We start from the raw sequence: 16138 nt of genomic DNA, 5'->3' as shown, positions 1-16138 counted from the left end.
AAAACTCTACACCTTCAAGAAACGTGCCCTCGATGGGGGAGTTTTTCTGGGCTGGGTACAAAAGGGAACATCTTCGGACATTCCGGGTCTGGCCTGGCTTCGGCAAAGCAGCTGACCTCTGCCTCTGGACATGTCTCTGCCTCTAGCTACCCTTTTTGGTGCTGCACCTGCCTCAACATCCACACTACTTTCCCAGCTTGACATCCGCCTTGTCCAGGTTGGGTCGGTGTCCTCGTCGTCCACCACCTCCTCTTCCAATTCCTGTCTCGCCTCCTCCTCCTGCACAATGCGCATGTCAACTGGCTGCCCTGACAGCAACTGCGTCTCATCGTCGTCGATGAGGGTGGGTTGCTGGTCATCCGCCACCAAATCGACCGGAGATGGAATGGAGGAGACTCTACTGTTTGAGCATCTGGACACAGATACTCGTCTGTTAGGTCCGTGGAATCGCGAAATGGAGGGGCAGGTTGCGGTACAGTCAAAGGAAGGGAGAACAGCTCTGGGGAGCAGGGACAGTTGGGGTTATTGTTCTGGGAAGATTGGGAATTTTGGGTGGAAGGAGGACAAGACTGTTGGGTAAGAGGAGGTAGAGGCTGCCTGGCTGGTGGACAATGTGCTTTAAGCGTTATCCGACAGCCATTGCAAGACCTGTTCCTGGTTCTCGGGCCTACTAATCTTTGTACCATTCAGCCTAGTTAATGTGGAACTTTTGTGCAAAGCACAGAACTTAGGGCCCGCCTGATGTTAAGGGACACACGCTGGTACAAGGCTCAACTCACCCTAAGTGCCAAAAACACTGCTGGTGCAAGGCTCTACTCATGCCAAGGGCCTCAATCTCTGCTGGTAGCTCAGCTTAAGGTCCTGTAACTTTGTTTGGAAGGGCTCATGTTAAGGGCTAGAAAAGTGAATTTTGGAAGGTCTTACCACATCACACACACACACACACACACACTCACTCAAAATGACAGTTAAGGGTGAGGGCTTTTGGAATTCCCATTGCCTATTCCATTTGTGGTTGTCATGGGGAACTTGATTTAAAGGGGTGGTTGTTACTGTTTGTTGAGCTTAAATTGGGGTTTGTGTCCATCCATTTGGGGAGTAAAGAAGGTTTCCAGGTATTTTCCCACTTTGATAGAGGTTTTTTTGAATGTGGAAAGTGTGTAGTTGTTAGGCTGTGATGTTGGGGGTAATAGAGGGTCTTTGGTGTGTTAGATGCCCCCAGACATGCTTCCCCTGCTGTCCCAGTGTCATTCCAGAGGTGTTGGCATCATTTCCTGGGGTGTCATAGTGGACTTGGTGACCCTCCAGACACGGATTTGGGTTTCCCCCTTAACGAGTATCTGTTCCCCATAGACTATAATGGGGTTCGAAACCCGTTCGAACACACGAACATTGAGCGGCTGTTCGAATCGAATTTCGAACCTCGAACATTTTAGTGTTCGCTCATCTCTAGTTAAGTCCTCTGCAGTGCTGAGAACTCATTACATGCTGTGGGCGGTTCTGAATGCTGCTTCCAATTCCTTCTCTGGTTACTCCTTCTCTTTACTATTTAATTCCGCTGTGCATGCTGTCAGATGCTGGTGTTAAACTTAGTTTCTGTGTTCCAGAAATGGTCTGTCTGAAACTGCTTATTCATCTAGTCCTGGTCCATTCAGCCTTCCTTGCTGCCTTTTTATACTATCTAGATATTTGCTAAGAATTGAGCATTTTGATTCAAGCATAGTTGTTCCAGGCAGGGGCATAACTACCATAGAGACAGCGGAGGCGGCTACCACAGGACCTGGGCCATTAGGGGGCCCGGTGACAGCTGCTACCGCTGCGGTTTTTTTTTTTTAATAGGCCGTTACAGGCCCTATTCACTTGCCGATCCTGGCTGGGCCAGGATCGGCAAGTAACACCACGGGCCCCACAAATACTATCATTATATTTGGGGGTTTTTGCAGACCCCCGAGTATAATGATCGGCGTATCGGGAGAAGTAAGGGAACATAACAAACAGTGTTACTTACCTCTCCACGATCCTGCCAGGCCTCCTTTCTGACGTCTCTGACGTCACATGAACCCGGCCTGCGTCCCGGGTCATGTGACGTCTGACGTCATTTCATAAGGACGCCAGCGGAGAAGACAGCGTAGGAGCCAGGGACAGGTAAGAAATAGTAATTTTGTATGTTTTTATTCCCCCGGGTCTCCGATTATTATACTCTGGGGTCTGAAAAGACCCCAGAGTATAATAATTGTTTATGGGTATCCACTATGGGGTATAATACTGTATGTGCAGGGGACACTATGGGGTATAATACTGTGTGCAGGGGCCACTATGGGGGATAATACTGTGTGCAGGGGCCACTATGGGGTATAATACTGTGTGTGCAGGGGACACTATGGGGTATAATACTGTGTGCAGGGGCCACTATGGGGGATAATACTGTGTGCAGGGGCCACTATGGGGGATAATACTGTTTGCAGAGGCCACTATGGGGGATAATACTGTGTGCAGGGGCCAGTAAGGGACATAATACTGTGTGCAGGGCTTACTAAAGGACATAATAGAGTGCGGAGGAGGGGTCGGTCGAGGTCTTCGACGTCGGTGTCGGTTGGGGGGGGGGGCATGTCAAAAGTTCACCACGGGGCCCCGCCATTCCTAGTTACGCCACTGGTTCCAGGTGCAGTGAACCCTAGCCTTTTTACTGCTTGAATGTTTAGACTTTTTGTAGGTTTTTTTTGTGTGTGATACTAAGTTCTGTTTTTCTTATTCCTTTGCATAGTGTCAGTATTTCTTTGTTTCATATTTATTTGTTGATCTATACTTTGTGTTCCCTCATATTCACCATTACTCCAGTCGGACACCTGTGGGGGGCTTTTTCTGTATCTTGCCTCTTCTTCATAAATGTTAAACTAGTCAGGTTTTCGGTTTCTCTTGTAGGTGAGTTATTTCTCCGGCTGTGTTCGTGCCCACTCAGGTTAATTGAGCCAACAGCTACTTCCAGTGTGCAAGGCAGGGATCAGGAGTATCACACACAAGCTATTCCAAACTGTTCATACTCTTTTGATTATTTTTTGGTGTGTGTTTTTTTCCTTAAACTTGACTGAGAGGTTATCAGTCAGGGGCCAGTCCATGGTCAGAGATCCCCAGACCATAACAGGAGATACCAAATGCAAATAGTTTTTCTTATATTTTATTTCTTTTTAAAAAATAAGCTACACTGTTTGTGACGGTTCTTTCATTCATTGTCTGATTATGAAAGTTGTTCCCTTTTGTACTTAGTGCATTTAGATTGCTAGCGACTGTTCCTGTTCCTTAGGGTGCCTTCACACGGCGTAGCGCGCCACTCCTTTAGACACATATACACGTGTCCGAGCGTGGCGCTTCAAAACAGAGCCCATTGATTTTAATGGGTGCCGATATACGCGTGCTACCCATTGAAATCAATAGGTAAAAAATATTGGCCCCCATTGAAATCAATGACCTCTGTTTTGAAGCGCCGTGCTTGGACACGTGTATACGTGCCTAAAGGAGCGGTGCACTACGCATTTTAAAGGCACCCCAACCCTGTCCTTGTTTCCTGACTATGCTCCATGTCCTTAGGATACTACACCTAGTACTTGTAGTGCTATTCATGATCTTAAGGGCTGATTTTTTTTTAATTTCTTTTAGTATTGATTATTTATAAACCAACTTGTTTGGCATCGGCCTATTACACAGACTGATACAAATCAAATGTAGCTGTATATTATTATTATACAGGTGATGCAAGAAATTGCCCGATAAACAAGCAAATTCTTGTCGGTGCTTCTAAACAGGACTATCATCAGAAAAAAAGCATTCCTAGTAGTCCTGTATATCTGTCTGTCTTATAGATGGATATACACACATATAGATTTCTGACCAACAGACGATCAAACTGATTTTAGTTGACCATTTACATACACAAATATTTTGTAAGGATAGAACTCGTTCTCATCTTTACTAATTGCCCTAAAATAAAATCTTTTTATTTTATTTAATGGAGTTGTCTTCCAGATGATTGGTCAGATATCTTCATATGTAAAAGTAGGACAACAAGTTCCCGTGACTGCCAGTAATTGTATAAGGTTTATACCATACGTCACACGGCAATGTTATTTACTCTACAGTAACTTAAGGTTCAAATGGTAAATGTGTTCCTTATTGTAATTTCAAGAACAAGCTTTGTTTGCTCAGAAACGTAGGACTCGTAGTTTCACATTTTATCATGTTGCCTTCAACATGTTTTTCTACTTTATTTGATATTTGAAATGTTTTGCACTTTGCCCTCATTTTGCATTTACTTTACTATACACATTATGTATCTAAGTCCCTAACAAACAGTACTTGAGCACCATGAATAGGAGTGTAGAATAATGGGTGCTTGTGTCAAGATTTCTCTTGGTGGAAGTGCGAGAGGTTCTTTATATTTCTTTATGTATCTCCCTTTTCTATAAGCATGTTTATGTGTAAAAAATAAATTCTGTTCCGAAGCTGACATAAAATCGCCGCATATTGGAGCAAGAACTACGGCTAAGCACTCTAGGCTTTCTGAAGGTAATGGTGGACTAAAAACAGAGAAAAAAAATACGTGAGAGGCAGAGAACAATGAAAGCCGCTGCTGAAAAGAATGACAGTGAGAATATGCTATCTATCAGCACAATGGTGGTTGTTTTCATAAAGCAGGTCCGAGGGCAGTACTGTCAGATTTTCTTGCGATAAGATGCTGCAATAAAACTTAAAATGCTTACAATTCAGGTTACCAAAGCAAAGCAATAACTTCTTTAAAGTTTATGTATTTTTCTCTAGTTTTGTATCCCTGAAAGAAGCTTTGAAAAATCTAGTGCTCCTAAAGCAGCACACATATAATGCCTACAGATCCTACACAGCATAAGGCCTCATTCACAGTACTTATAAACGAAAAACAGAACTGGGTGCAAAATGAGGAAGAGGTAAAAAACCTTTCTAGTATAATTTTCTGCTGTGCTTGTTCCACTTCAAGTTTTGGCGTATAAATACTGCTGCAAAATAGAGATGAGCGAACACTGTTCGGATCAGCCGATCCGAACAGCACGCTCCCATAGAAATGAATGGAAGCACCTGTGATGCCGGCCGGCCGCCGGCAAAGTCAGCGTCACAGGTGCTTCCATTCATTTCTATGGGAGCGTGCTGTTCGGATCGGCTGATCCGAACAGTGTTCGCTCATCCCTACTGCTGTGTGAATGAGGCCTAAGTAGGGGTAGGAGGATGCACCTAGTTCTCCCTGATTCTGTCAATCCTCATGTTAAAAATGCCCCACCCATTTTACTGGTAGAGCAGGAAGCTGTATACTTCCTGCCCAACCACTGTTTGATTAGTAGGCCACAGGTCACATTAGGCTTGTGGTCTACAACCTGCAGGCAGCAAGCGTGTAACTACAGAACTTACCCTTTCAGCTCCCCTCTGGTTTCTTCCTGTTCTGGGTGCATATAATAAGTATCAGCAGTGCACAGAAAGAACAAGGCCAGGGAACAGAGAGGTAATACTGTATACGACCACAATGCGGTTCACTGATGGGAGCAGTGATGGAGTCCATTATACTCTGTGGGGGGCGGTAAAGTGGGCCATTATAATATATTGGGGGCACTGATGGCGGCAATTACAGTGTACAGGGGCAGTGATGGAGGCATTCCACTGTATAAGGTCAGGGGTAGGGGCCAAAATCCTGGGGAGAACATTAAACTGTGTGAGACATTAGGAAGGAATATTAAAGGGGTTATCCAACTTTATAATACAGATTACCTTAGGTTAGGTCAAAAATATTATATCTGTTGGAGTCCCATAGCCAGGACCCCTGCTGATCAGCTGTTCCACAGCTATAATGATAGACCATCAGTATTACAAAGGTGGATAACCCAATTAATATACAGTGGATTAATTTAAATTAGGGGACAGGGACCACTGTGGGTGACAGGAGGCCCTGTGAGGGGCTACCAAAGAGGGTGTGAATTTGTGTTAAAAGGGCGTAGTTGGTAAATTGTCAAAATTCGACAGCTCTCCCTTCCAAGAAAAACTTGTGTGGCGCAATTTGTGCACCATCAGTCACCCCCGCATAGAACATGTTAATAAATTTGAATCCCACTCCTGGTTCTAAGATTTTTTTTTCTGCGGCTACACTCCATTTTATATGCTTCTACATTCACTGCTGGCCAGCTATCTGTTAAGAAGTTAAGTTCTACTGTGACTGGTTGTGACCCCATTGTACTTGTATTAAAATTAACACTTGGGTCCACATGTATGGCACTTACACAATGCAAACATGATTTGATAAGCTCTGCTCCTTGGGTCAGAGCTCATGACATTATCCAGCCTCATATTGCATACCATTTGCTGCCATTCAGGACTATGACCAGGGCGTCTATGGCATTAAAGACTAGCTCCACTGCTGAGATCTTCCATCTAAATCTAGGCCACTAGAGTGTAATATGGTGGGGTGTGATGACTCTAAACCACAGACACTGCCAAATAAACTCCTTCTCTTGATTTACTGAAGTATCATTCACCAACAGAATTCACAGAATGCAAAAAAAGGATGCAATAACTCAACTTAGTCTCCTTGTTGAACCTCAAAGGGCAGTCTAAATTTCTTTTAAGCAACTTGAATGACAATTTCTGACACTTTAATTGTATGTTGTACCATTAGTGCACCAAGTAACCCTCCCTTAAAGAGGACCTTTCACCACTTTTGGGCACATGCAGTGTTATATACTGCCAGAAAGCCGACAGTGCACTGAGTTCAGCGCACTGTCGGCTTTCCCGATCTGTGCCCGGTGTAAAGAGCTTACGGTGCCGGTACCGTAGTGCTCTATGGTCAGAAGGGCGTTTCTGATCATTAGCCAGAGACGTCCTTCTGCCTCGCGGCGCCAATCGCGCTGTGCTGTGGAGCGGGGAGGAACGCCCCCTCCCTCTGCTCACACAGCTCGTCCATAGACAAGCATTATCAGGAGCGGGAGGGAGGAGTTCCTCCCTGCTCCACAGCACAGCGTGATAGGCGCCGCGAGGCAGAAGGACGTCTCTGGCTAATGGTCAGAAACGCCCTTCTGACCATAGAGCACTACGGTACCGGCACCGTAAGCTCTTCACACCGGGCACGGATCGGGAAAGCCGACAGTGTGCTGAACTCAGCGCACTGTCGGCTTTCTGGCAGTATATAACACTGCATGTGCCCAAAAGTGGTGAAAGGTCCTCTTTAAGTGCTACTTTACTATCTCTCCATTGATCAAGAAGAGGGCCCTGGAGAGGGTACATATTCCATTCATGGCACCAATCCCACCCGCCTGTCAAGATCAGTATGGGAATAGCAGAGCAGGAATTACTATAATTTTATGCCAGAAACTGATAAAAAATGATGCAATACAGTCAGTAGGAAGATTCAGCAAAGCTTCTAACCTAACAGAATACGCGCGTAATGCATTGAAAGCATAGGGAAAAAAGCCTCCCATTGATTTCAATGGGGAGCGCACGTATGCCGGCTCCCATTCAAGTGAATGGGAGCTGCTTTTTACGCACTCATTCTGAAAGTGTTTTTACAATCAGAATGAGCGCAGCATTACATCGTGTGAAGGCTCACTAATACGCTTATTTTCTCAGCAGAAGAGAAATAGAAAATCTACAGACAAATGTAGAACATCAGTCACAAGGATTGAAGACAGCCAACCAATTACACCATCCATCCTAGTAAGGCCTCGTTCACATCTGCGTTTGGATTCCTTCTGGGGGAGTCCGCATGAACGCAATTGCAAGCGGTGTGCCAGTGAAAGCACACGGACCTCATAGACTATAACGGGGTCCGTGTGCTTACCGGCAGATCTCTGTAGGGATCGTGTGGACAGGAAAGTAGTTCACAATCTACTTTCCTGTCTGCATGATTTGTGCAGGGAGCGCACGGCAAGCATACGGACCCCATCATAGTCTATGGGGTCCGTGTGCTTTTACTGCACACCGCTTGCAGTTGCGTTCGGTATTCCATTCAGGGGGTTGCCATGTGGACTCCCTGAACAGAATACCAAACGCAGATGTGAACGAAGGGTTAGAGGACTGCAGACATTAAGCTCCATCTAAGGGCTTTCCCCACATACATGGCGATAGTGTTGAAGTAGACGAGGGGTAGGCAACCTTTTTTGTGCGGCGTGCCGATTTGACTTAAAAAATCAAAGATTAGGTCCTCGGGGTGCCGATCAAAAATTGTAAGGCTGACCACACCTATACTAAAGTCATATTGCAGGAACCAAAACATAAAGGTGCTGTCTGCGTTCCCAGCCACATATGTTTACCACTATATGCCTGGGTACATATGTTCTTTTCCATTAGAAGCAATGTAAGTACATGTGTAACCCGCAATTAGCGATAATGTATGCGACTGGTAGTAGAATTAAGTAACACCTGTTGGGGGAGACACAATATGTACCTGGATGCTGCATCTAGTCCCAAGCCACCAGTACCTTAACTTTTCTGTAAGTGAAACATGGATTAATTTCAGCTGCATTTAATTCCTTGCAGTGCAGTAACCTGAATTAAGAGATATCACGCTTATACCAATGTGACAGCACTGTTGCCTGTGGACTAGATTTGGCTATAGCCGCGTCTGGGTACAGTGTATCACCACCTCCAAAGAAACACCTTAAAGGGGTTGTCCCATGAAAAGCATCCTATCTATACTGCTAGTTTATGTGGATTTAACACTTTTCTAAATACATTGCTTTATCAAAACTGCTTTGTTTGGCCGCTATTTTAATTTATTCACTACATTGTTGACACTGCGTTTCTATGGCCACTGGGCTTATCTGCTCATTTCCCAAGTGACCTAGCTGCCTGCTCTCAGGGGAGGAGGGAGGGGATGACAAGCAACGAAGCTCCTCAGATAGGGGAGAGGGGAGGTGAGAGGTTCGGGATTACTGTGCTGTCTATCTTCAGCTTTTCCACTTATCAGCCAGTTTAATTGAATTTGGCTGATAAGGGCTGAGATAAGGAGTCCATTACCTCTGTATGTAATGCAAGCTGACTCAAATCCAGCTCAGCTACATCAGTTTCCACATCAGCTTCATACTGTGGTAATGCATAGCAGATAGCAGAGCAAGTGAAACTCCACCCACCAATGTGCTGAGAAATCCAGGAAGTGAAGAGAGCACAGAGCCCTGCAGGCTGCAGAACAAGAGTTATGGGAATACCCCTTTAAGACTGAGGCCCCACATTGCAAAAATGTAGCTTTTTTTGTTGTTGCAGATTTTGCTGCGTTCTTCTGTACTAATACCAGGGGTGGATTGAGCCCAGGGCTCCAGCGTTGCAAGGCTGAATTGCTAACCTGAGCCATCGTGTTGCCATACAATTTGTTGTTTTCATTGATATTATGTTGGGAGTGTATGATGTTTTGATTACTTTTTAATTCCATTTTTTAGAGAGGCAAATTGGCAAAAAAAAAACAAAAACACACACACACACACACATATATATATATATATATATATATATATATATATATATATATATATATTATTCAAAAGTTTAGGGTCACTTAGAAAATTTCCTTAATTTTGAAAGAAAAGCAGTTTTTTTCCATGAAGATAACATTAAATGAATCAGAAATACACTCTATATATTGTTAACGTGGTAAATAACTATTCTAGCTGCAAACGTCTGGTTTTTAATGCAATATCTACATAGGAGAATAGAGGCCCATTTCCAGCAACCATCACTCCTGTGTTCTAATGGTACATTGTGTTTGCTAACTGTGTAAGAAGGCTAATGGATGTTTAGAAAACCCTTTGTGCAAGTATGTTAGCACAGCTGAAAACAGTTTTGCTGGTTAGAGAAGCTAGAAAACTGACCTTTCTTTGAGCTAGTTGAGAATCTGGAGCATTACATTTGTTGGTTGGATTAAACTCTCAAAATGGCCAGAAAAAGAGAACTTTCATGGGAAACTCGACAGTCTATTCTTGTTCTTAGAAATGGAGGCTATTCCATGCGAGAAATTGCCAAGAAACTGAAGATTTTTCCTACAACAGTGTATACTACTCCCTTCAGAGGACAGCACAAACAGGCTCTAACCAGAGTAGAAAGAGAAGTGGGAGGCCCTGCTGCACAACTGAGCAACAAGACAAGTACATTAGAGTCTCTAGTTTGAGAAATTGATGCCTCACAGGTCCTCAACTGGCAGTATAATTAAATAGTACCCGCAAAACGCCATTGTCAACCTCTACAGTGAAGAGGCGACTCCAGGATGCTGACCTTCAGGGCAGAGTGGCAAAGAAAAAGCCATATCTGAGACTGGCTAATAAAAGTAAAAGATTAATATGGGCAAAAGAACACAGACATTGGATAGAGGAAGATTGGAAAAAAGTGTTATGGACAGACAGTGGCGTAACGAGGAACGGCGGGGCCCCGTGGTGAACTTCTGACATCTCCCCCCCTAAAGACTCCGACTGACCTCCCTCTTCCCCCCGCGTTCCTGCACTCACTATTATGGCCCATAGTGGCCCCTGCACACAGTATTATGTACTGTAATACATAATACTGTAATATATTTTCTGCCTGGGAAAGAAAGGGTTACAAGAGCCACATTCAGTGTAAGGAAAGGTGTTCTCTCAGTTCTCACTTAAAATAGTCTTCACAGTAACTGAATGTGGCACATGTAACCCCTTTTTGCCCAGGCAGCAAACTTATTATACAGTCCTATGAAAAAGTTTGGGCACCCCTATTAATCTTAATCATTTTTTGTTCTAAATATTTTGGTGTTTGCAACAGCCATTTCAGTTTGATATATCTAATAACTGATGGACACAGTAATATTTCAGGATTGAAATGAGGTTTATTGTACTAACAGAAAATGTGCAATATGCATTAAACCAAAATTTGACCGGTGCAAAAGTATGGGCACCCTTATCATTTTATTGATTTGAATTCCCCTAACTACTTTTTACTGACTTACTGAAGCACAAAATTGGTTTTGTAACCTCAGTGAGCTTTGAACTTCATAGCCAGATGTATCCAATCATAAGAAAAGGTATTTAAGGTGGCCAATTGCAAGTTGATCTCCTATTTGAATCTCCTCTGAAGAGTGGCATCATGGGCTACTCAAAACAACTCTCAAATGATCTGAAAACAAAGATTGTTCAACATAGTTGTTCAGGGGAAGGATACAAAAAGTTGTCTCAGAGATTTAACCTGTCAGTTTCCACTGTGAGGAACATAGTAAGGAAATGGAAGACCACAGGGACAGTTCTTGTTAAGCCCAGAAGTGGCAGGCCAAGAAAAATATCAGAAAGGCAGAGAAGAAGAATGGTGAGAACAGTCAAGGACAATCCACAGACCACCTCCAAAGAGCTGCAGCATCATCTTGCTGCAGATGGTGTCACTGTGCATCGGTCAACTATACAGTGCACTTTGCACAAATAGAAGCTGTATGGGAGAGTGATGAGAAAGAAGCCGTTTCTGCACATATGCCACAAATAGAGTTGCCTGAGGTATGAAAAAGCACATTTGGACAAGGCAGCTTCATTTTGGAAACAAAAATTGAGTTGTTTGGTTATAAAAAAAGGCGTTATGCATGGCGTCCAAAAAGAAACAGCATTCCAAGAAAAACACTTGCTACCCACTGTAAAATTTGGTGGAAGTTCCATCATGCTTTGGGGCTGTGTGGCCAATGCCGGCACCGGGAATCTTGTTAAAGTTGAGAGTCGCATGGATTCCACTCAGTATCAGCAGATTCTTGAGAATAATGTTCAAGAATCAGTGACGAAGTTGAAGTTACGCCGGGGATGGATATTTCAGCAAGACAATGATCCAAAACACCGCTCCAAATCCTCAGGCATTCATGCAGAGGAACAATTACAATGTTCTGGAATGGCCATCCCAGTCCCCAGACCTGAATATCATTGAACATCTGTGGGATGATTTGAAGCGGGCTGCCCATGCTCGGCGACCATCTAACTTAACTGAACTTGAATTGTTTGTCCAAAATACCTTTATCCAGGATCCAGGAACTGATTAAAAGCTACAGGAAGCGACTAGAGGCTGTTATCTTTGCAAAAGGAGGATCTACTAAATATTAATGTCACTTTTCTGTTGAGGTGCCCATACTTTTGCACCGGTCAAATTTTGGTTTAATGCATATTGCACATTTTCTGTTAGTACAATAAACCTCATTTCAATTCTGAAATATTACTGTGTCCATCAGTTATTAGATATATCAAACTGAAATGACTGTTGCAAATACCAAAATATTTAGAACTAAAAATGATTAAGATTAATAGGGGTGCCCAAACTTTTTCATAGGACTGTAATTATTGGAAAGGAGAAAGTGCAGCTGCCAGCACTGTACTGTGTGCTGTACAGCCAGCTCTGCATGCATGGTGAGTGTGATACACTTACAGCTCACCAGTCTCCATGCTCCAGAAGGGCTCATTGAGCCCTATGCTACTCACTGCTGACTCCATCCCCCAGCACAGCTATCTTCTTCATGTGTGAAACTCTGCCCCCTCATTGTCAGAATACACGCTGCTGAGGCCTTACCCTGCCCGGAACCCGACACCTTAGGGGGCCTCAGGCCTCAAAAAGTAAAGTTTATTTTTTATTTTTGGCATATTAACTAGTGAAGGGCCCGGACCCCCTAAGGTGTCGGCCCCTGTGGCAGCTGCTACTGCTGCTGCCATGGTAGTTACGCCACTGTGGAAAGACAAATTGAAGTTTGGATAACACAGAAGAACATTTGTGAGATGCAGAACAACTGAAAAGATGCTAGAAGAGTCTGACGTCATCTGTCAAATATGGTGGAGGTAATGTGATGATCTGGGGTTGCTTTGGTGCTGGTAAAATAGGAGATTTGTACAAAAGGGATTTTGAATAAGGAAGGCTATCACTCCATTTTGTAACGCCATGCCATACCTTGTGGACAGCGCTTGATTGGAGCTAATTTCATTCTACAACAGGACAATGACCCAAAGCCACCTCCAAATTATGCAAGAACTATTTAGAGAAGAAACAGGTCTATTTGTAAAGGAGTGGTCAGCGCAGTCACCTCATTCAGCTGTAGTAGGAGCAGCTTGACCTTATGGTACGCAAAAAGTGCCCATCAAGCCAATTTAACTTGTGGCAGGGGCTTCTGGAAGCATGGGGTGAAATTTCTCCAGATTACCTCAGCAAATTAACAGCTAGAATGCCAAAGGTCTACAATGATGTAATTGCTGCAAATTGAGCATTCTGTGATGAAAGTTTGAAGGAGAAATTATTACTTCAAATAAAAATCATTATTTCCAACCTTGGCAATGTCTTGACTATATTTTCTATTCATTTTGAAACTCATTTGATAAATAAAAGTGTGAATTTTCATGGAAAACACAAAATTGTCTGGGTGACTCCAAACTTTTAAACGGTAGCGTGCGTGTGTGTATATATATATATATATATATATATATATATATATATATATATATATATTGTAAGGTGATGGCTGAGAGAATGTTTCTCAGCAGATAATTTTGTCTGCTGAATGTTATTTCAAAGTTCCGGTTACTGGGCTGGATTTTTAGGAATGACAGGTAGGTTGGTAGTGAGACCTATCATTCCACCCCCCTCCAGTCCACACTTTGGGGATGTTCCGGCAGCGACTCAGCTGTTAAGAGTCTCCTCGTCAAGGAGGCTTAAGAAGCCAGCTCCAGCAGCAGACCTTTGGCAGAGCTTAGCTGGAGAGTGAAAGAGAGAGGTCATATTTTTGGAACTGTGTCCTGAATGACTCAACTGGCTTTTTGATTTCTGTTATTCTAGGTGAGGTAACCTATTCTATGTTTAGTTAGAGCCTAGCTGGGCAGGTATTTATTTTTGTATTGTTTCCTTTTGTTGCTGCACTACCTTTTTGAGTGAAAATAAACTCTACCTTTGTTTTTGGACTAAAGAATCTGGACTTTTGTGTCTATGCCACCTCACCTAGCAACTCCAGATTATATATATATATATATATATATATATATGTATATATACCGTATTTTTCGGACTATAAGACGCACAAAATTTTGGGGGAAAAGAAGGGTGCGTCTTATAGTCTGAAGGTGGCGCCTGGCACCGCTGTAATAGAGAGGCGGAAGCCGGCAAGTGATAAATGCCATTACAGGTGCCGGGGCCTGAGACATCGCTGCGCTCCTCTGCCCTGCATGAAGACAGCAGCAGCAGCGGCGATGCTATTCTGCTCCTCCGTGCCCCCGCCGCTGGCTTCATGCAGGGCAGAGGATCGTAGCGATGTCTCAGGCCCCGGCGTCTATCCCTCCCCGGCATCCGCCTCTCTATTACAGCGGATGCTGGGTCAGTATCGGTGGCCCCTTCTCCCCCGGGGCCGGTCCCCACCGGCCCCGTACCTGTAAAGTTGCAGGCCGGCTCCTGCGCGGCGATATCGCAGGAGCCGACCTGTTCGGGTGACAGCCGGGAGCCTAATGAGGCTCCCCGGCCTGTCACTGCTGTATTAGTATTGCGGCTGGTCTCTATGACCAGCCGTAATACTAATAGACAGAATGTCCCATAGATGGCAATACAGTTGTATTGCCGTCTATGAGACTTGCGATCAAGTGACCGCAGGTTCAAGCCCCCGGGGGGGAATAAAATAGTAAAAAAAAAAAAAAGCTTTAAAAATATAAAATAAATAAAAGTTCTAAATCACCTCCTGTTTTTTTTTTCAATACAAGGTGATCTAAGCAATAGATATCCCCCAAAATGGTATAACTAAAAAGTACATCTGGCCCCGCAAAAAAAACGCTCTATGCATCCCCGTACAGCTGCAGGGTCACCTGTCAATGTGGCCTTGCAGCTGTTGCAAAACTACAACTCCCATATATATATATATATATATATATATATATATATATATATATATATATATATATAATCTAAGGAAAAGGGAGTGATTTTAAAAAAAAATTTAATATATTTTTTTTAAAGCATTTTTTAACTTTTGGCTTGTGCCATAGAATGCAATAGTACTGTATTGCAGGCTACAGTAGATTTGCTATGTTACTACTGAAACCTGTTCAAGGCACACTTTAGTAGTTACAGTACTATTGGCAGGACTGGGAGCCTTCAGTAGACTCCGGGCTGCCAAGCTAATGGGATGGCTTCTGCGATCACTCCACATGGTGGTGGTTCCCCCATTACTGAACATGATAGAGAAAGTGATAGTAACCACTCAGGTGCCGTGATCACTTTTGAAGCCTTATATACATGTATGTCCTGGTGCGCGTAGGGGTTAATGCGCTGCAGAGTTGGTCCTCGTGCCTCGATCCCATTAAGTTCTGTTCTCATGGCAATGCACATATTGATCCTGTTAAACCCTCCATCTCTTAGTACTGGCTACGACCAGCAGCCTTAGTAATGAAGGAAGATATCGTGACTTGTTTGGTGCATATTCCGATGACATGATCACCATAATAAGCCAATCATGGCATTCACATAAAAGTTTGTTACAGTAAGTTTTATGTTGCTTGAAATTTTGTTTCTCCTCACTCTCTGTCACACCATTCTCCAAGTGAGAGAGAGAAGAATTACTGTGACAAGCACCTGTAGTGTGTATGTCATAAGAAACACTCCACCTGCACATGGGTAACTTAGTGCAGGCAGGTAGTCTACGGCCGGGTTCACACGGGGGGGGTCTTTGGATCAGATTTTGAGCCTTTCCAAACGCTTACGCATTAACTATGTGAGACAGCTTTCCCAAAAGTCACTGCTGTGGCTGTTTGAGGCGGCCTTCCCAAATGCTTCCACAGTGACTATCCGAGGCTGTTTCCCAAACGTCACCTCAGTGACTGTCAGAAACAGCCTTACCAAACACCTCTGCAGTGACTGTGCGAGACAGCCTTCCCAAATCCCTCCGCAATGACTTTCTGTAGTGAGTTTTCTGTGTTCTCATCTACTAGTCTATGTGTCTTGTGTCTTCCTACTGACTGTATTGTCATCCCATCCTTGTGATTATCTGAAATATAAAATCACAGGTTACAATGTTACTTTTAGTTTGTTAGAATTTTGTATAATAATATATGTAAGAGTGGTTATTATATAGATGTGTTATATACAACTACTATACTGGTTATGTTTGGAATCACATCAGTCTATTATGCCACAC

The sequence above is a fragment of the Leptodactylus fuscus genome, chromosome 2 (assembly GCF_031893055.1).
Source record: "Leptodactylus fuscus isolate aLepFus1 chromosome 2, aLepFus1.hap2, whole genome shotgun sequence".
NCBI classification, from domain to species: domain Eukaryota; kingdom Metazoa; phylum Chordata; class Amphibia; order Anura; family Leptodactylidae; genus Leptodactylus; species Leptodactylus fuscus.
This window is presented reverse-complemented; position numbering follows the sequence as displayed.